The sequence below is a fragment of the Sinohyriopsis cumingii genome, unplaced genomic scaffold (assembly GCF_028554795.1).
Source record: "Sinohyriopsis cumingii isolate HCF-2022 unplaced genomic scaffold, ASM2855479v2 utg001747l, whole genome shotgun sequence".
NCBI lineage: Eukaryota > Metazoa > Mollusca > Bivalvia > Unionida > Unionidae > Sinohyriopsis > Sinohyriopsis cumingii.
In genome coordinates this window covers 67,151-86,710 of record NW_028316043.1, presented here as the reverse complement: position 1 = coordinate 86,710, position 19,560 = coordinate 67,151, and the positions used below count along the sequence as shown (strand labels likewise).

The 19,560-nt window shown below is 36.9% G+C and overlaps 1 long non-coding RNA gene across 2 annotated transcripts; it reads left to right on the top strand.

Moving 5' to 3' along the window:
* The first annotated feature begins 352 nt into the window (after nucleotides 1-352).
* Nucleotides 353-17,704, top strand: LOC149771644 (uncharacterized). Of its 2 annotated transcripts, XR_016418192.1 has the most exons (7): nucleotides 353-762; nucleotides 1,271-1,392; nucleotides 15,045-15,134; nucleotides 15,989-16,185; nucleotides 16,688-16,846; nucleotides 17,044-17,150; nucleotides 17,602-17,704. It is a non-coding gene; the product is annotated as an uncharacterized LOC149771644 (long non-coding RNA). The 2 variants fall into 2 exon arrangements; XR_016418193.1 differs by lacking the exons at nucleotides 353-762; nucleotides 1,271-1,392 and adding an exon at nucleotides 13,388-14,699.
* The last annotated feature ends 1,856 nt before the right edge of the window (nucleotides 17,705-19,560 follow it).

Here is a 19,560-nt window from a genome sequence, read left to right as displayed (position 1 = left end):
ACCTGGTATGTTTTTTAGTGTGGTGCACACACAAAACACAACCCCAAAACAACACTAACAACATTTAAAAAACCCACAAAAACGAGTGCCGTGCCGAAGCCACGGGCTAAAATGCTTTATTATTATTTTCTTTTATTTATCGCATCAATAACAAATTGAAATATATACAGTATTAGCGTTGGAAAAGAAAGTTTTCTTTTGTTATATTTTTTTTCCTCACCCTAGCGAAACACTTTCTGCAAATGACCTTAATAAAGAAAAATAATAAATTAACCTAAATCACTTTCAATGTCGACCGTATCTTTTATTTACACGGCATCATGCGCGGAAGAAAATACCAACTGAACCGGGATTTCAGACAGCAGATGAATTGAAGTTGATTCATTGAACATCATTAGCAATTGTACAATCAAACAGATGCAACAATGTAAAGTGGAACTATGAAAAATCGAGAATGTTAGATTTGCGAAGGATTTATTCCGAATCATTGTCTGCTAATAGAGAATTCATGTCAGTTGCTGTGTCGGCGATGCCCACACATCGCGCCGTCCAAATGTGAAGTTGCGTTTTGCTGACAGACATAACACTGTGCCATAATTTATCTGATGGCATGTAAAGAAGCTGCTTAAATTATAGTATTTAAAAGTTTCTTCATTTTGTAAGAGCTCAAGAAATTAATTCTGGTTTGAAAGACAAGATGACGGTAAAACTCAGAAGACGTAGCTGTACAGTACCGTTGGTGTTGGAGACATCATAATAAAGGTAACTGCATTAACTTCGCTTTTTGTTTGATAATTTGTTGGATATTATCTTTTGCTGATCTTCTTTGAGCTTGGAGTAAATTTTACATTCTGAACATTTTTATTTGCACTTATCTGCTTAATATGTATTGCTGGGATATCATATAGAATATGAAGTCAGCATAATGGTACTATATTTTACATATTTGAATGATAAAAGACTGGTAAATGATATAATGATAAACTACAAAATGAATAATTTGCCCATTATCTAAAATATGTTAATTAAAACAAACATTGAATGTAAATTCAGATATAATGAGCAGTTGTAAAAAGGAAGAAATAACATTTTATCCATTGAACCTGTTATGTGTTATCATCATCAGTTTTAAAATAAACACATGGAGACAAGTTTGCTTAAATTCTAAAATTAACACACACACACACACACACACACATATGGTATTTTAATCTAATACAGAAATGGTGACATTGATATATGCAGACCAATAGTTTTTTTTCTTCTACAGATATAAATTAAAAAGCCTAATTCTGAGAGTTTCACCTACAACATTCATGATGGGAAAGGGCCACTAATTAAGAGCTGACATATGTGGAAGAAAAATACCATCCATGTTGAAAAGGGCTAGAGGTAATGTGAGAAAACATAATTTATCAGTCTTATTTAACATATTGTTGATATTTTATCTCAACTGGTCAAAAGGCTAAGTGGGTTTATGTAATGGTCCAGAGTGTGTTATTTATTTCACATCCCCTTCTGTCTTTCAACAGTAAGAAATTAGCTACTTTGGAGTCCATAGTTCTGATCAATTTGTTTATATAAAACTTGGTTTTGGGCTTAAATCAACATCTTGGATAAATCTAATAATGAGCAAAATCCAAGTATATACATGTGATCATGTATAAGATTAGTTGAGTTTTTTAACCAGCCTAAAAGCCATACTTCCACAATATAGGCTAAAATCATTAAGTTGTCCTCGAAGTTTGATGAGTGTTAACCATTAATAATAATAAGGCGATATTTCATCTGAGCATGTTACCACCGCATGCAATATTTATACATGTAGTGCAGTTTTTACTAAACTTAGAATACATGCTTATATAAATGAGATCTAGATTGAAGAAGTGAAGATGCATACAAATACATGAGGTTATAACCACTACTGCTGATTCAAGTTTGATCATGCTTGGCCATTGGGCTTATATAGTCAAGTTTCACAATGATGCTTATTATGAGTGTGATAAAGGTATGGTAGTGAAGTGACCTTGCATCTGATTGGCAGAGTTTCTTATGATTTGCACAACAGTGTTTATGATCCAATTTAGATCTGACTTGTTTAATTATTTGCTTGTATGTCTGAGGCTATAAGCAAAATATATGCATATAATGTGGTGGTTCTACATCTCACTAGCCATCCTTGCTACTGCTCTTAAAACTATTTCTCATTAATTTTATCAGACTTGGTGAATAGATTTATCTCATAAAGATATAGCAAAAGAGCAATTTTGTAAAAAAAATATTCATTCATATTAAACTCAAATTCTGCATCTGATTGGTTGACCTTGCAAATACTATAAGGGCTCTATTTCTGACAAAAAGATTATTTTGATCTAATGTAGCAGAAATGCTTATATGATCAAAACATTGAACATATTTGATGACAAATAAGAAATAGTTTTTCATGAAAAATTTGATAAACATTGATAAATCGGTTCATATGGAAGAGTTTGATTACATGCGAGACCATCACATATCATTCTTTATTTAGAGAATTATTTTTGTCAGGATTTAGTAAAATATGTAAAATCAATATGGACTGGTTTTGTTATGTACAGCAACACTAGTTGTTTACTGAGTACTGAGGGAATTGGAGTAAGGCAAGGGTACATTGCAGTAGGTAACCTGGTTGACTTGATAACAGGATTTTAACACAAACATTTTTATCAGGAGTCTAGCATACTAACCATTGATTCACTGCAGATCCTGCCCCCATTAGTTACCTTTTAATACATAAAGCATTTGGGTTTTTTATGTCACAAATCCCATAGGGATTAAAATTAACATCATAGGTCTCACTGGATAGTTTCGTATTTTGACATCCCTCTAATTTTTAAGGTAGAAGGCATGAACCTAATTATCACAAGCCTAGCATTTATAAATTTACACATAAGCTAAATCTATAATGTGGTTCAGATTTACTTTGAGTTAGGCATGGAAATAGGTTGGCTTGTTGGTGACTGCCTGTCACAGTTAGATGAGCATTCGAGATCATATGCGTAACTTAGTCTGCAAATGAGCTGCCGACTTTTATTTGTGTCTGCTACAGAGGTAAATATAAAAAAATCTAGATGGTAGAGGGGTGATGAAAAGTATGCTAATTTGTTATAGTACTAGTGAACTTTATTCATGCATAAGGCACATACTGATTCTTTTAGTTGCCTTGTCACAGAAAAATATTGAAAATAGCTATTTCTAGTAAAAAATGAATGTAAAATGTACCTGCATCCTTTGACCCTACCAGAACCAAACTAAAAACTCAAATTTGTGCAGCTGCTTTTGCCCATCACAAACATAATTGGGAGTATAACTGCTAACCCTACCCTCTAGCACACATTTAAGATCTTTAGAGTTTTTAAATACAGCCTTCTAATTATACAAGTTTCATTACATTGGTCAATAATTAGTCACATGTGATGACACTTGTAACTAATCAAACCACAGCAACTGAGAGCAGACTAAGCACTGATATTTATATGGTACAGTGGCAATATACACTCTGTCTGCCGCAACACATGAAACAAACTGGACAAATCTGAAAGCCTTGAATTTGACTTTATTTATCTGTATGGTAGAACAGAACGTGAGTTGAAAAGCTTTTAAAGAAAGACCTTGATATCAGACCTAATAATAACTGCAGGAGTTATATTATGGATAATTAACCATTCTCTCAGTTTCAAACTGGGCATTCCATCCCATGGGGTTCTAAATGTAAACCAAGTGTAACTGATATCCTAATGAACTGTAAAGACCAAAGCAGCACAACAGCAGGGGACCAGATATGTCCAGATCCAGTTTCAAACTGATGATGAACCACATAAAAATTACACATCTGCTAGAACTTATGTTATGAAGATAACTTAAATTGCATTAATATTAATCCTCCTCCTCACATTCATCATAACTGAGATGCATCATATATGTTTTATTGTAAAATAGTTTATGCAACATAATTCAGTGAAGACCTTTGCTGCCAATTTACCAGTGAACCATTTGTTTCAATGAACATATGTTATGTTGTAACAAGGAGCATCATTTAAACATTATGATACACTTATCATACCTGTATATGAAATCTTAATACTAACACTTATACTTGCAATACTACTACTAATAAAAACACCTGCATTGATAATTTGATTATGTTCAATTGGACTTGTATCTAAATGATCACCAGCTGTATGAAAAGACATATTTTAATATATAGATATTGGATGGAATACTAGTTACCACAATTGAATAGTCATATGATAAATGATATATTATTTTAAACAATTTATATTTGCAGTGAAACATACTTTTACATTATTTTCCCTTAAATTTCACATCTAGAGCAATATACTCTGCATTCATTAAATTACTGAAATGGTTAATAATACAACAACAAATACTGCAACTTCCAGAATCACACAAATCAAAAGATATAAACAAAAACTTCCCTACATGTATCAACAGTTGTCACTTAATAGACAGAACTATGAAGATTTAGAATAGGATGTTAACAAATTAGGTATTCAAGTTAAAAAGAAAAAAATACCAAGTAAGCTTACTACCAAAAAATCAAACAATAACAGTGAATTTTAGTACATTCCCAGGAAACAGAATATATGATTTTTCTTAACTTGATCTGATACATCTTAAATCTATAGAAAATGATTCATATTGTATGACTAAAATATTATGTAAACAAAAATTCCATCACTTTTTTCAGATGCAACATGCATACCCCAACCCATCCTTCTTGATCATAAAGTATACCAGCATTCCACTATAAGATGGGGAGCTGTAGTGGCTCAGTGGTTATCTTTCTGGACCTGTGAAATAAGGTAGGTTCAAATTCTACCATCAGACCAACCTGGGTTAGCTACCATGGTGTGTCCTTGGGCAAGGCACTATACTTAAAGTGCCTTGGCACTAAATAACTTACTTGTGTTGGTTTACCATAAAAGGCCAAACCAAACACAAAAAAACAACAACTTTAAAATATGAGTTTTGTCAATACTAAGTAAATGAAAATGTTAATACATTTTAATGGATCAAAAAAATCTCTTTCTTCTGCAGGAGTTTAAAATGTTAAATTAAAAAGGTCATGGTACACATTGCTTTGTTCGTACACATCAGGCTCCGTAACCCATATCCAACTAAAAATTTTAGTAGAGTCTGAATAAAACATATTTTAATCTGGATGATACTTTTCTTTCTCCATTCATATATTACACCACCAAGATTGATCCAAATAAGATTACATTTTACTATAACACTGAGGATGAGTATGCCTCTTAACAACTGACAAATGTGGAGAGAATGGAGTTAAACTGAACTTTGATTTCTTTTCAACTATAGCACAAGATGATCATTTATTATGAAAAAACCTGAATAAAGTTGGAGTTCATAACCATGACAGTCTTGATACAATATAAATTCAATATATTATTGTTGTCTTGAGGTATAGTTCTGTATATTACAATCTCACACAAGATCAGGGTATATTTTAGTACCATACAGTTAATTCGGGATTGTATTAATACCTATTCTGGTGAATGAAGATTAAATAAGATTTACTATTTTGGAACCAGTTGCAATAAAGTTTACTAAACAAGAGAAAATATGACTTTACTATAATATCTAAAATGTAAAATCTGCAAACAGAATACTTGCTTGACTTTACACTTCAACTATATCATAATATTTATTTGAAATGAATTTATACAAATGGCATTAAATTGGGTTTCAGGCTGGTAATGACAATGGTAGTAGTAAATAGGGACGGTCTAGGGACTAGGGAACTTCCATGTTAAAAAGGGTATATCCACTCTGGGGACTATGTAATTTAACATGGGGGAAAAAAAAATATCCATTCTAGGGACAAGGGGAATTTAACATGGGAGAAAGAAAAAAAACTATTCACTCTAGGGACAAGGGAAATTGAACATGGGCAATAAATCGTAGGACTGTCTTGGGACTAGGGGAAATGGAACAGGGTCGGGACCCTATTTTAATAAGGTCCCGACCTGATGGGTCTATGAAAATGGAACAGGCGAAAATTGAAACAGGGAGGGGTCTCTATTTTTTATTATTTTTTTAACAAAAAAATAAAAAAGGGGTAGGCAATTGAAAGTCAAGATCTTTTCGAGAGATAGGAATGGCCCTGAAAAGGGCGTTTGGTTTTATGTTAATATACCCTTAACATAAAGGGCATCTGTGACATCTTCTTCTTGACCTTAGGCTGCGCCTGACTGCAGGACCATAGATTAAGACTCTTTTGAGGCATCCTTGATGCTCCACATAAGATTCTTCGCATCCACAGGCTGGTGTCTGTTCTGTGGATAACTGTCCAGTTGGATCGGACATACATTGGTATGTCCGTCCGGAACATCATCGAAGACACAAGCGTTGAAGATTGTACGTCGGTCCACATGTTGGGGTGCTGAGTAACAGGTGAAGGAATGCAGTGAACTGTACTTATTTATAGGGAGAGGAAGGATTGAAACGGATTGAGTTTGTTGACCAATCCAAACACGCGTTACAAAATTCAGTCAGCCCACGTCCAATCCGAAGAAAGCAGTCTGTGACGTCACATAGTCTATATAGATTCGTTAGCGCCTGTGCGCAGTCAATCTAAGCAACAGATTTTCAACATGACGGAAACTCAGAAAACGATCAGTTGGGGTGCACTGATGGTGGAGACTACCCAAGGGAACCCAGACTTACTTTCAGAAGAGGTGAATTGGGATTTTGTGGATTTTTTTACCTTGCAAGAATTTGTTCCTGAACCTTCGTCACCTTCTCCTTCATTACCGCACATGGAAAATTTTAGACAGAGACAGAAAGAAGAATTGGAGAAATTTATACAACAGCAAAAGGAAGCGGAACAAGCTTTTCTCCTACAGCAACAGCAGCAAGAAGAAGAGGTAAGAAAAAAACAACAACAAGAAGAAGCAGCAGCAAAGAAACAAGGGTGTCAAAATCAAACGGTTACGGTACTGTTAGACATTTTAGCGGAGTTAAGAAGTCTGAAACAAATGTATCAGACTTCTTTATTACGGCCGAAGAGAATACGACCTTCCCAGGCTAAACACTCCAACCCTGTGACTTCGCCTACTGCACCACCCTTAGTGATTTCAATGAAATCATCATCAACAGTACGCAGTCCAGAAGTAGGCCTTGGCCATGGCAAAGGCTTAAGACAGTTAAAGTTGATTGTTTAAACTCACCCCTTACACCAAAAAAGGCCTTTTCAGGGCCATCCACGTCTCTCGAAAAGAGATAGACTTTCAATTGCCAATAACTAAAATAAAACATTTTACCCAATAGTACCTGTCTGTGTATGAGTGTGCGTGAGTGTAGGTTCCTATTTTAAAATCAAAACCCAAAGACACTTACCTTTTATAATTAATTTATTCTTTTATAAATATTTACAATTCACAATTCACAACAGAGCACTTTAAAAAGTTCATAGACTTATTCTGTCTCATTGTTCACTCTCTGTTTTTTTTATTTCTTCACCGTCATAGTCTTTTCCTCCTCTTCCTCCTCACTTTCTTCCCTTCTTTTCTTCTCCTGTTTCTTTTTCTTCACCTGTCTGTTTTCTTCCTCTTCTTCTTCCTCTTCCTCTGAAGAATCCCTCTCTTCTTCTGACTCCTCTTGTTTCTTTTTTGGGCAGTCTGGTGACCAATGTCCTTTTTCTTGACAATAATAACAGGTATCTTGACTTTTGTCTCTTCTAACCCCATTTTTTCTTTTTTGACGGTCTGGACACTCTGAAGACCAATGCTCTTTCTTCTGACAGATATAGCAAGTATCTTGACTTTTATCTTGAAAGGAAGGAGAGTAGTCCCTCGGCTGGTCTGAAGAGAATTTTCTAATGACCCCTCGCAAAGCTCTGATGAAACGTTCGATCTTGGTAGTCTCTTCCATCGTTGTGCTCAGTCTGAGAGTGAAATGAATAGTGAAAGGACAAGACACATACCCTTTATATACGCTGGTCTGCTATGACTATAAATTAGTCCATGGTGTTTAAACTTTAGTCATTTGACTTTTTGCTATCGAGATGAAATGATCCTATTCATTTGAGAAGAAAGAAGAAGAAAGTAAGAGGCAGAAACGTGATCTATCGCCTCGTACCAGGGCTGAAGTCTTGGCACAAATTCATGCCAGTGATTTTGAAGATGACATGAGTGAACCAGAATCCAAACCCTCTAAACAAAGTTTACCACCCTTAGTCAACCCTGAAAAGTAATATGACATTCGAGAGACGAAAAAGCGTCCCTCTAGAAAATTTAGAACTACGGCTTACAAATACACAGTGAAGTTTAAAGATTTCAAGTCTGAAGTACTGTTAGAGAAAGCAGAAGGGTTCATCACCGACATGTGGGATTCTTTCCTTACCACACTCAAGCGACAATGTCAACCCAAAGAAGATGATCATTTGAGACTTTCCATACAACATGACGGCTTGAAATCCCGTTTTAATCGAGTTTAGCAGCCCTGCAGAATTGACCACTTCCAAAGTCATGGACAAGATTCAACACGTGCAACAATCTAATGACCAGTTTGACATCACCGATGGAAAAGCCACACTGGACATGACCCACGTCTCTCCTCCTCAATTGACCGGACAATGCAGAAAGACCTTATTGGTCAACAACCTTCGCATTACCAAAACAAGTCTTGTCCAAATTAACAATTTTCAAGACCACATGTGTTTAGCCCGAGCCATCGTGGTGGGATGAACCTATGCCGACAAGAACGACACGGTAGAATGGAAAAGAGCCTGGGAGAACATTCGAAAATCGAACGGAGCCAAACAACGAAATGAAGCAGAACTTCTGTTACAACAAGCATGCCTGTCCAAAGACACATCCTGTGGCATTCCTGAGATGCAAAAATTGCAAGATGCCCTAGCTCCACGATACACCTTGAAAGTGCACCCTCAAGAAGTGCGCGGGTCTCTGTTGTTTCGAGGGAAAGACTTTAAGGATGGAAAATACATTCACCTCTATCATCACGATGACCATTTCGATACCATTACCACTATCACTGGATTCCTGGGATACAAATATTACTGTGAGAAATGTGACTTATGATGGTTATAATAATCGAGAGCAACACAAACATTGTGGATCTAAATGCTCAGGATGTTTGGCCTCTCAAGCCTGTCTGAGCGAAGGGCAAGAACCAGTGCATTGTCCTGCTTGTCTGCGCACATTTGTCAGCCCTGCCTGTTACCAATAACATCTGAAGATGCAAGGTTCACAGAAGAAATGTGCTTGTCAACTCCTGAGATTGTGCCCAATATGTGGACAAGGTCTATGTATCAACAGTACCAAGGCACACGTATGTTCAGGAAAGAAAAAATGTCGCATTTGTCACTGCATCGTGGACTTGGAACACCAATGCTACATGCAAAAATACCAATCCCAACCAGAGAAAGAGGATGGTCACAAGAAGAATAAAGGAAATTTCATCTTTTTCGATTTCGAATGCATGCAAGAGACCGGTATTCACATTCCTAATTTCTGCGTGGCTCATCGAGCGTGTGAGAAGTGATTCAAGAACCTATCTTGAGTTATTGCCCTCACTGCAGTAAGATTCCTGGAGGGCGTGAAAAAATCTTTCAAGGACCGAACACACTAGCCGATTTCACACAATGGGTCTTAGACCCCATCGACAAGACGTGGAGCCAAGAGGACATCGAACATTATTATGGAGAATGTCATCACCATGCCACGGTGATGGCTCACAATTTCTCCGGATACGATGGACAGTTTCTTTTGAGATGCTATACGGAACGTGGCATCGAGCGTCCTAAAATCACTTTGAACGGAGCCAAAATCATTTTCATGCAAGTGGGACAAGTGCAGTTTAAAGATTCGATGAGCTACTTAGCCATGCCTTTGAGTCGAATGCCTAAAATGTTTGGAATGACAGAAATGGCTAAAGGGTACTTTCCACACTTTTTCAATACAGAAGCCAATCAACACGCCGTTCTACCCCAGCCTCGGGCTCACTATTACGACCCTGACAACATGCGTACCGAACGAGAAACTTTCTACGCTTGGTACCAGGCTCACGCCTCCGACCCTTTCGACTTTCAGGAAGAAATGTTAAAGTATCGTCGTTCCGACCTGGACATTTTACTGCGATGCTGTGGAAAATTTCGAGAACTGTTCATGGAACATGGAGGGGTTGATCATTTAAAAGAGGCTTGCACCATTGCCAAAGCGTGTTCCTTAGTCTACCGACAACGATTCACGCTTGAAAACACTGTGGCTGTCATCAGTCCTCAAACGACCAACTATGTCAAACGTCAATACTCGGTCAAAGCCCCATGCTGGTTGCATTACTTGTGCGACAAGGAAGACAAATGGATTCAGCATGCCCGCAACGGACAGGGCGAAAAGATCATCGGAATGCATTCGGTCGATGGCTGGGACTTAGAAAACCCCAAGATCATGTACGAGTTTAACGGTTGCTTATTTCACGGATGTCCCGTCTGTTACCCTGACCGCGGCACTAAAAATCAGTTCTTACAACGAACCATGGAAGACTTGTACCAGGCCATTTGTCAGCGACGCCTAAAGTTAGAACAGGAAGGATACCAAGTGGTGGAAATGTGGGAACACAAATACAATCACCGTTTGTACGGAGGAAGGACCAATGCCACCTGTTTGCTGTACCAAGCTGACGAAGAGAAAGGAGAAGAAATCAAATACTTGGACGTGTGTTCACTGTATCCCTACGTGTGCAAATATTGTTGCTTTCCTGCAGGGCACCCACAATTGTTCACCGAACACATCGACCTAAAAAAACATTCGACAATACGAAGGCTTGATCAAGTGCAAAGTTTTGCCTCCCACGAACCTATACCATCCCGTCTTACCTCGCCATTGCCAAGGCAAACTTATGTTTCCTTTGTGCCGTACTTGTGCTGAAACGTGCAACCAAGATCAACCTTTTCATCACACCCAGGAAGAACGGGCCTTGACGAGGACATGGGTCAGCGTAGAATTGTTCAAAGCTCTGAACATGGGATACCAACTGTTAGAAGTGTACGAAATTTGCCACTTTCCCAAGACACAATAATTCCACAAGGGTGACCCCACGCAGAAAGGCATTTTCGCAGACTACGTGGATGCCTTTTTGAAACTGAGCAAGAAGCCAGTGGCTATCTGTCCTGGTGTCACACTCCCGAAGACCAAAAGACATTCAGAGAGAAATTCTGGGCACAAGAAGGCATTAGTTTAGATCACATTGAGAAAAACGAAGGCAGACGATTGTTTGCCAAAGTGATGTTAAATTGCTTGTGGGGTAAAATGGCACAATGACCGTGTTTACCCAAGACGGAGTATTTGACCGAACCTTCCCGCTACTTTCAGATCATTCACGACAAATCCAAATTCATGAAACACGTGGACGTCGTTCGTGAGGATTTGATCTTGGTGAATTACGAAGAAGATCTGAACTTTGTAGAAGATGACCCCTTTGGAAATGTCATCATAGCAGCTTACATGACAGCTCATGCTCGCTTAAAATTGTACGAAGCTTTAGAACTGTTAGGGGAACGTGTCTTGTACTTTGACATGGACAGTTGCATTTATATCGATCATCCGAGTCAACAGCACCCTGACATCGAAGGAGACCGTTTAGGAGCCTGGACAGACGAGCACCCCGATGACAAGATTCTAAGTTTCGTCAGTGGCGGTCCCAAAAATTACGGCTACGAATACTGGGACAAACAAGGAGAAGTGCACACGAAGTGTAAAGTGAAAGGACTTACTCTGAATTATCGTACCAGTCGAGTGGTCAACTTTGGCGTATTGAAAGAAGCCTTGCAGTCTGGAGAAAGTGACCACCTATCAACCCAACAAGCTTGTACGTTTACCCACACACCACATCGTCAGTCGACCCTTGGAAAAAGTCTATCAAATCGTGTAGCAGAAGCGAGTGTGGCTTCCTACCCACTTTACTTTGCCGTATGGACATGTCGGTATAAAACATTGGTTTTAAGAGGATAGCCACCCACCAGAAGGATGGCTTCGCCACAGCAAGAATCGAGTGAGAAATCCAGTGAGAACTCCAAGTTCAAACCCTACCATTTTCCAGTCTTCTTACCTGACTATTGTGATTGTGCCCGTCGATTGGACACGTTTCAAAAATGGCCTACGGATTGGGAAGGATTACCTTCTTCGTATGTTTTAGCTAGAACAGGATTTGTCTACTTCGGACCTGAGTCAGGATTGGGATACGAAGTACAGTGTTTCGCTTGCGGACTGAAGTTACGAATGGATCTATGTATCTACAAAGATTCAGCTATTCTGGAACATACTCGATGGTCTCCGCACAGCCCTTACCTTTCAATGGCCTTTCCACCCACTAAACTACGGTACAATTATGACGGTACCTTAGAGAAGGTACCTTCCAAAACTAGACGTAAACACATTGCATCATATTTCATTGTTGTTTCTTTTCCACATAATAGCTTATTTTTTATAAAATGTGAAACTTTTCTAATCTTTTATCAAGATCACTTTAGTTTGCAAAAATATATCTTGTCATTTATTGGCATTCTACATTGAATTTTGTAAACTAGCTATAAACCTGACCTAATTACTCAACTTAACTGCTGACCGAAACAGTCTACAGTAAATGTATTTCATTTCTATAGCTCGATGGATAAACATTACATCTTTTAAAGCTGTGCACAGAATAGGCCGACATATCACGAGTCAGGAAAACATGGGGGTGGTATCCCCTGTGTCCAAAATTAATATAATTTTGAATAGAATATTCTAGTGACAATTGCCTCTTTTCAAATGGTAAGCATTGCTTTTTTTATTTTCGTCAATCTGTCAAATTCGGTATGCATTTTGCTTTAATATTTGAGATGGAAACCTTAGGTGCATAGAAATGTCAGACAGCATTGTACATCATGGATGGTGTCCAACATACTTTTATGATCATAAAACAAAATCCCATTTTTTAGTTATGGCCACTGATTTAAAAAATATTCATCCAAGCTAAATATAATAATAATAATAATGAGGACTTTGTATAGCGCCTAATCTTTAGAAGCTCTAAGCGCTTTGCAACATTAGACAACATAAAAACATACACAATGATATGATTACAAAAACAAACACCATGAAATTAGAAAACATAATAAACATGCTGAGAATATTTAACGTAGTTAACATTATTAAGTCATTAAGTTTGTTTTTGAGGTCAGAATAAGTAGTTTTGAGAGCACTCTTGAATGGGATCACTGCGTCTTTGTGTCTAAGTTCAGTGGGCAATTAATTCCATGTTGCTGGGCCCTGGTATGTAAAAGAATGCTGTCCATGTGACTTTGTTTTCATAGTGAGAATAATGAGTATATGATTGTCGGAAGAGGAGTGTAAGTATCTTGCTTGTGTGTACACATAGGTGAGGTCGGATAGGTATGTTGGACTAGAGTCTGTCAGTGAAACGTAGCACAGAGAACTAATGTTGTGTTTGATTCTGGATCGAATGGATAGCCAGTGTTGGGTACAGAGCAGCGGGGAGGTGTGCTCTGATTGTGGTACTCTAAGTATGATCCAAGCAGCTATGTTTTGAACTTTTTGAAGTCTCTGCAGTAGATATTAAGATGAACCAGACAGAATTGAGTTACCATAGTCCAGTCTTGAAAGTAGTAATGAACACACAAGTGTTTTAGTGGCATCAACTGAAAGATATCTGAGAATGGAGCTGATGCGTCTCAGCTCAAGATATGCAGCCTTGCATATGTTCATGATATGTTGGTGCAATGTGAGAGTACTGTCCAGAGTAACACCTAGGTTTTGTACTGATTGTGTGAATTTAATGTTGGTGTTGCTGATATTTATTGTGTGAGGTAAAAGATGTGAATGAGAAAGTCTTTGTGTTGTAATCAGAATGGCCTCAGTTTTATCATCATTCATCTGCAGCTTGTTACAAGTCATCCATGATTTCACATCAGAAATGCACATCTCTACACCTTGGATGGTAGCATCAACTTCAGTTGGGTGGCTAGATTTGTATATTTGGGTGTCATCACTGTACAATTGGTGAGACACTGGATGATGATCTATGACACTTGAGAGCAGCTGAGTGTATAGAGTGTAGAGAACAGGTCCAAGAACAGACCCCTGTGCAACACCACAACATAGATCAACTGGGCTGGAGTGTAATCTATTTGCAGACACAATTTGTATCCTGTGGCAAGGGCGATATGCAGATTGTACATTGCTAAAAAGACTGTTTGAATTCAGACAAGATGCAAGCTGGGATTGAACAACCTTTTGTAAGATTTTTTATATGAATTGGAGATTAGAAACCGGCAGTAGTTCTTTAAATCCTTATGGTGTAGTGTTAGTTTCTTCAGCAGAGGTTTTACAATGGGAGTTTTGAAAAATGATGGAAATTATGCTGATGAGAGAGAGGTATTAATAACATCATTTAGTGAAGGCAATACTAGATCTAAGCACTCAAGCAGCAGTAATGTTGGAATTGGATCAAGTTCACATGACTTTGGTGCACTCTAGGATGATTATTTAAAGATGGAAATCTCAAGTGGAAACCTTTCTGGTCAGCCATCTCATCCAAAACCTCCTGAAATGGAGAGTATTTTGCAGACTCCAAGATTTCCTCTTATCCTGCTGGTATCTTCTATTTAGTTTATCTGGTCTCTTTTTATTTTTTATCAATTGCTTTTATACCATGCCACAATTGGAAATTCTTTATCAAAAGTATGTATAAATTTCATCATTTTTCTGTCTGTTTAATAAGATGTGTTTAAGAGTACTTACTTACTCATGATGCTGTATATATGAGATTAGATGTTTTGTTAAAAAAGAATGCATTTTGTGATATATTGTATCACTGCTTTATATACAGTGGTCATTGCAACCAGTATGCATTTTGTTTACATGCCAAAAAATCCAGTCTGATTTCTTTGTTTCTTTTTTACTGCAATTAAGGAGTAGTGATAATCTTTATACTTTTAGCTGCATCCAGAAGGACAACACCATCACCATCCCCATCTACTCTGGAGTGGAGAATATAAAGATTTCTCTCTGCCAGTTCCTCTGCAAGTAGTAAGTATTGAGGATGGAAAAAAAAAATGTACATTATAGAATAATGAAACAAATACTACAGGTGTTGACTTTTATATAATCTCTTATTTCATTTACAGCTCTCTAAATACGAGTAGGTCAATTATACACTGTATTTATGAATTTAATTCTCATCTAAGGTAGTAGAACTGTTTTATGTTTGACAAAATGTTGGGTAATTTGTGGCCATACACTAAAAACACATTTTGTAGCATTTAAAAATGCTTATGTTCAATGCACGTAAAACTCATTGGTTTGTTGTCACTTCAGTTGATAATAGTCTTGTCATCTTGTAGACATTTTGAATGTTAGTGTTCAATGCTAAGGTCATATACATTGATTCAACATCAAAATTTGTTTGCAAAATGGAAGATTATGACCTGAAAGCACAAGCTCTTGTAGCTTAGATACTGTTATTTCAGAACATTGTGAAATGTTAATTAATTAAATTATAGGTCATAAAACATACTGTTCAAGACTTATTTGTGCACATAAACAATGAATTGTTTTTCATTGATGTGTCGACTGTTCATCATTCCATTGGTTTTTTTATTTTTCTTTCTGATGTATACCATTGTCTTGTGTAAGTCAGACGCCTAAACCATCTACATTGAATGCAGACTTTACAGACACCAGCAGTGAAACAACATATCCAGGGAATAAAAAAATAAAGGATTATAGGGAAAAGTTTTCATATAAACTGTACAAAAACCATGTATTTCATTTCATAAATATATTTCATTGTTAAACCCATGTTCACTGTACAGATCTTTTTAAGGAGTTTATAATAATGATCGTGATCTTTCAAAACTAATTTCATCACAAATCTGTTACAGATTTCCAGTTCAATGTACTTATGAAACTGGACACAAATATTGAGAATTTGTTGGAGCAGCTGGCCCTCCAAGTTCATACACAAGGCCCAGACACAGAATATAGAGAAGAAATTCTTGCAATGCCATGTGATTCAGTGGAGGAACTAGAGGGCCTTTGCCAGAGGTTGGAGGAGAATCCCAAACTCTCCAAGAATATGGTAAATTGGGACTTTATTTTCTATTTAAAAAACTGTAATAACCTTTATTTGCTGTTGTGAACCTCAATATGCATTATGCAAGTTCTGCAGTGCCTGTATAATTATTTTTGGGGGTGGGGTGAACATGTAGTGGTCGACTCTTTTGTCTTACGGATGTAGGCCAAAACATGTTTAGAGATGAACATGTAACAGGTATTTTACTACATATACACTATTACATATTATGTGGCTACTTTAATTCAATCCTTGAGTGAATGTCATTTATGAAGTTAATAGATTCACGGTGGTTAATTTGGTTTATAATTGCTATTAGTATATTGTGTTGCATAGTTAATGTTATCAAATTTTTTTTAAGTTAGAGAAATTAAATTTGCTTGCAAAACCATGGCAAAAAATAACTATATACAAGCATATTTTGTCACATCGATCATGAAATACTACTACTAATAATAATATCAAAACCAAAAGATAGTAATATTATTATTATTATTATTATTTTCAGATATGCTACTTGAGCTCCCTTGGCAGGTTTACAATTGGGGATAGTGTCTGCAGGATGATGAAAAAGCTTAAAACAAAAAGACTGGCCAGAGCATAGTCCAAAGGGACGTAAGGGAAAAAAAAGCATTTCAAGAGCTTGTGATATGTCAGGTTTTGATAAGTAAGTATGGCTTGATTTAAATTGTGTTTTTCATGTGACTTGCCAGAGATTTTTAAATGAATTGATAAAGTAACTTGAGACCACATTTCAAAGTACATGTTTCTAAAAATATCCCATTGATTATTGCTGGCATTTAGAAAAATGCAATGCATCCTTTGTTGTGAAACTTATTTTAAAACATTGTATTACTCTTGCAGAAGCCTGCTTGAAAACTAATGGCAAAGCAAAAGCAAATGGAATGGAAGAGACCATATCAGAGACCCTCAAATATGCACCCAACCAACGCAGAATGATAAAAAACAAGGTAATCCAAATGACTCTTATTTCATCAATATTGGATTCAGTTTCGCTTTTAAAGAATAGTATTTGCAAAGCGGATGCATTTCTAAACTGATAACAAAATCAGCTTATCCTATTGCCCATGACTATCAGAGCTAGAGTCCAGCTAACTACAATATGCATATATCTTGTCTGATCGGACAAGTGCCTCCATTTGGAATTTTTATTCACATGAAATATTTGGATGAAATAAATTCATCTTTGTGCAAATTGATTGCACCATCCACTTGCCAGAAATGACAAGTAAGTGCAAAGTTATCTTGTATCATGGCTTAACGATAGTAAGGGAAGCACAAGTGCAGTGAAGAAAATTTCATACATTTTTATAATGCTGATTAACATGACTTCTGCATATGTAACTAGTGCTGAGATGATATGACTTTATTTAAGCATTACAATTTTGTTTTAATTTGCAGGTGCCTGAGCAGAAGAAGTACTAGATAAACTTTACAGTAGAGTTGGAGACTGATTCTGATTCATAATCTTAATTAAATCTAGAAAATAAACATTAAAGTCATATTAAAATATCTGTTGTATTGTTTCCTTCTTTCATTTTTCTCTTAAAAACAAATGTCTGAACCTTTAGTCTGCAAATTCAGTGGATTCCTTATCAGCCCATCTACTGTTACTTTACACCATGCTACTTTAACAAAAAAAATGAATTATCCCCATTGGGGTAGGTCCCCCCAACCCCCCACCCTACTTTGTCAACTTACCTGCCACATCTAAATCTAATGGAAGGCCCTGCTGTAAAGCCTGTTAGTAAAACTACCCAACAAGAGGATTTCATACATTTGCAACTCCTAGATGGATGGTAATGTTTTCATTTTTGTAATGTAGATTTGGACATTCTTGCCACCAGTATGGAATATGTGTTTCAGAAACACAAGCAGCTTGCATCAGATTTGCATATAGGTTTTATATGTTGTGAGTATGTTGTAGGAAGTTTTTTAAAATAACATCATATGAGATGATGCCAGTGGAAATGGCAGAAAAGTGTCTGTATTGTTCACCAACTACACCTTGTTCTTACAAAATGTGGCTGTTACACATTCCCATGATGATGTCACTGACAGCCATCAGTGAGGAATGCCCCAACAAGCATAATACAAATTGCTTCCATTGTAATTGTTACAATTCCATTCTGACCACTCCGGTGTCCTAGTGGTTAGAGCGTCCGCCTCAGAAGCGGGAGGTCATGGGTTCAAACCCCATCCAAGTCATACCAAAGACTTACAAAAATGGTATTAACAGCTACCTCGCTAGAGGCTCAGCATTAAGAGGTTAGTGTTAGGACTGATCGGCCTGGTGTCAGGATAATGTGACTGGGTGCAACATCATACTACATGTTTGCAGCATGATGCCCCAGTGCTATACATCACTATAAACTGCCACACTGCAGACATCGTAGCAATATGACTGAAAAATTATTCAAGCTACGTTAAAAATCCAATCACACACACACAATTCCATTCTACGATCCAGAACCAACACTAATTCCGTACTACAGTTCTTGCATTTCAATCCAATTTTGCTTTTGAAATGTAGTGCCACTCAATTCATAATGAACCCATTCATTTCAAACACTCGCAAATACTTATTATTCCTGTCTACAACTGAAAAATATCTATATAAAAAAACGTGTAACTGTGTTTTATGCAAGGGCATGGACATGCACAAAAACTTGCACCTGAAGCTTGAATAAAACCCCGACTGTGGATAAGACTTTACCCATCGATTACCCCAGCTTGGGGATAAATTCCGACCGTGGCGATTTATTATATATCCTATGACTGCTCCAGCTTGAGGGCAAAATCCAAGCACATCCCTAAAAAGATAACAAGTATAGCGGCTCTTTACCTTCTGTAAATGCCACTTGAGCTTCCTGATGCTGTTGTATCTGCCATTTGACAGAATCACGAATGTGGATATGTTTCTTAATTGCCTCTAGCTGTTGAGCTAGTTTAGCTGTATGAAATTTCTTTGTGCAGACTCACTCATTATTAATATTACAACAGTGATTTAATTACACGTCACCTGTCAGCACACCGATGATAAGTCAGTTATTTTATAACACAACAACAAGCTTGCCCCTTGCACCCCCCCCCTTTTTTTTATTTGGGCACCTGTGGACATGAATCTGCAAGGCTCAAATTGTCATTTTTAATATAAGATCTCAACATTTTTAAGGCCTTAATTTTAAAGACATCCTTAAAACCCCCAAAAGGTTATCAACTGGATCACCAGCCTTCGTTTAGAGTAACAGCAAGTATATATATATATATATATTTAGGTCTAAGGAAACACAATAAAAATGTTTGATTTAACAATGACATATTTGCCTCAGGTCTGTGATCCTGAAGTGAATATTAACT